Source organism: Podarcis vaucheri (assembly GCF_965113315.1).
Source record: "Podarcis vaucheri genome assembly, chromosome: 12".
Taxonomy (NCBI): Eukaryota; Metazoa; Chordata; class Lepidosauria; order Squamata; family Lacertidae; genus Podarcis; species Podarcis vaucheri.
In genome coordinates, this window is record NC_138750.1 from 19,816,317 (window position 1) to 19,819,545 (window position 3,229).

General features: G+C 42.2%; 1 pseudogene across 1 annotated transcript; it reads right to left on the reverse strand.

Annotated features, from left to right (window-relative positions):
* Window positions 1-468: 468 nt before the first annotated feature.
* Window positions 469-896, reverse strand: LOC309515411 (U6 snRNA-associated Sm-like protein LSm3 pseudogene; annotated as a pseudogene). The gene has a single exon. The product of its transcript is annotated as a U6 snRNA-associated Sm-like protein LSm3 pseudogene (transcript).
* Window positions 897-3,229: the final 2,333 nt, after the last annotated feature.

Sequence of the window (3,229 nt, forward strand, 5' to 3'; positions counted from 1 at the left end):
TTGAAATATATATAAAAAGGCAGCAGTTGGCTACAATCATATATATATATATACATATAAAATCAGTGGTTTTCCTTGTTAACCTGCTCCTTGGAGGACTGCAGCCAAAAACTCGGCTACCCCCGCCGTTACCCTTTGGTCAACATCGGATAGGCAGAATCCCGCACATTCACCTTGCTGGGGTTCCAGACCACCCAAAAGAGGGGACAGCACGCGTTGACGGAGCGTACTGTACAATGGGCAATGAAAGAGAATATACTCTACAGTGTCCGGGACATTCATAGAGCATCTGCAGAATCTCTTGTTTCTAGGGATGTTTTGATATCTTCCCCAGACAAATGCTGAGGGAAAGACATTCAACCGGGCCAGCATAAAAGCCCTACGTTGGGCTGGGATTATTAATTTAGTGACGTAATTGACTCTGCTATCTAAGATATTTAAATCATAGAATATGGGGGAGCAAATATGGTTTGGATGGTCTTTCAGAATTAAGGGCAGAATCTTAATGTTTAAGGGTATCAGAAGACAGTGTCCAGAGGTCCAACATTTTCTAAATGATGACCATCTTTTTCATGGTTTCAGCCAACCCTCAGTGGAGGAGCTACAAGTACAACTCTATCTCCTCGGACAAACAGCATCGGAATATTCCTTTTGGTAGATTTATAAATCTCTTCATAGGTTTCTTCATCCATTTCTATTGTTGTCACAGTCTCCTCAACATCACCCAAAATCATATTTAAGTGCTGGTCATAAGCATGTAATCTGCCTCGAAGTTCTCAGTCATTTCTCATTTTTACATAAATTGGTTGATCAAGACTGAGTCTGATGAGATCCAAGGGATCTTCTACAGTATTTGTGGTTTGTTGCTGGTCCACCTCGTCCGCCATTTTTTCAAAGCCCACCAGTCCTCTTTGTGAGTAAAATCTTCTTGGTCAATGTATTGCATGGGAATGTTGCAGTGATGGCGGTTTTGTTCCTTATTCTCCATCACTGCGGTACAGAACACTGCTGAATTCTACTTCATTTTGGTAGAGTGAAGTAGGTTTTGCTATTTCCTGCAACGTCTGTTGCAGTTACTATTATTGATACTTATTTACACTACATCTTCCGTTCTATTAATTTACGATTTCTACACTGCCTTATAGCTGTTTGTCTTCAATAATGGTTTGAAGGGAAGCGGAACTTCACTTTTAATTTGCACCATATATACTATGTTATTTAATAATATTACTCGGCTAGAATATTGGATCTGCTAGATTTGAAATCACTGTTGGCCATTTGCTGGATTAATGCCTTTTTTTTTTTAACACACAATTATTTGAGGAAGTCAAGTAAACTGCTTTGTGTGCTTAAGTTTTGCCCAGCTATATAGTTCCTTCTGTGGCCTCTGTGCCATTTCACATATGTATTTCTAAGCTTTTCTTTGCAATCACGTGAGTGACGTGCTTGGCAAATCCACTTTTTAAGCACCGTAAGGATACGATGCAGTCTAATGATTTATATCCTTTGATTTTATTAAAAAATATATATATAATGGAAGCTCTAAGAAAGTTGAATTTGTTAGGATCCCCCCATGAGAATTTTAAAGTACTTTTCAGAAGAAACCTAAAGAATTTACGATTGCTCTTATGAGAGCGAGTGTGGTGTAGTGGTTAGGAGCAGTGGACTCGTAATCTGGTGAACCGGGTTCGCTTCCCCGCTCCTCCACATGCAGCTACCGGGTGACCTTGGGCCAGGCACACTTCTCTGAAGTCTCTTAGCCTCACTCACCTCCCAGAGTGTTTGTTGTGGGGGAGGAAGGGAAAGGAGATTGTTAGCCGCTTTGAGACTCCTTCGGGTAGTGATAAAGCGGGATATCAAATCCAAACTCTTCTTCTTCTCTTCTTAAACAGTCCATCTTAACAGTCAAAATGAACTGATTCTTTGAAGCGGGGTGTGTGTGTGTCTATATAATGTGTGAGGGTTCATAAGCTTAAATCAAATGATTTTAACGCTTATTTGTATGTCAATCCCTTGCAAGTCAGCTGGAAACGAAGAGTGCTCAAACTAGGAGTGGGGAACTTCCTGATGTTGTTGGACTCCAACTTTCATCAGCCCCATGGCCAATAGTCAGAGATGGTGGACTTGTAGTCTAGCAACATCTGAAGGGACACAGGTTTCCCAGCTGTGACTTAGACCTTCTTCCTGCCACAGGGCTGTCATAAGCATATGCAGCACCGGGGTGCAAAGATCCGCCCGGCACCCCCAGGTTGCCCAGAGTTGTTGCCCCTTTTTTGGGGGGGAGGACTCCAAAGTTGTTGACCTTTTTCAAGGAAAGGTTCCCCAGAGTTGTCAACCTTTTCTTAGGGTGCTGACACCACGCTTATCTCTGCTGAGGAAAAGAAACCAAGAAACATAAAAAGCCTAGTACAACAAACCATGGGCACCTCATGGTGTAAGCATCGTGCACTGGGCGGGCATCTCCATGGCCCTACGCCAATCCCAGAGGGCAGAGTTGGCCGGCTGCCTCAGCACCTCACTGGCTCCCTCGCACCCGAACTCGCGGCATAGGGCCACACACAGAAGAGCTGATCACCATGAGGTCTGATCACCTGGGAATTTTCCATAGAATTGGCACCACGCTGGAAGGTGCGTTCGTACAAGTGTTTCCCACAAATGGATTCAGACGGTGACTTTTATCATATGTGGTGGACCTGTGATAAAGTAAAAGCATTCTGGGAATTGATCTATAATGAATTAAAGAAGATGTTTAGATATACTTTCCCCCCAAAACTGGAAGCATTTTTGCTAGGCTTGATGGGAAATGAGATTGCGAAGGTGGATCAAAGACTATTTATGTACGCCACAGTTGCAGCGAGGACTTTGCTGGCCCAAAAATGGAAATTAGAAGAAGTATCTACTACTGCGGAGCGGCAGGCGAAGATGATGGACTTTGCAGAGTCGGCCAAACTGACTTGCAGGATGTGAGACCAGGATAATCAGAAATTCCAAAGAGACTGGAGTAAATTTATTGTATATTCCAATGACAATTGCAAAAATTTGAAGACACTAGCAGGATTGGAATAAATCCTACAATGAGGACATATAGTAAAGATTTAAATTGCGTGATTGGATTTGATATGGGATACCTGTTGAAGGGAAGGAAGTTGTAATTTCGGCAGAGCAAAAAGGTTTTTTGTGTTATTGTAATGTTGGAAATGTTGTTTAAAGGAAAATAAAAAATATATAT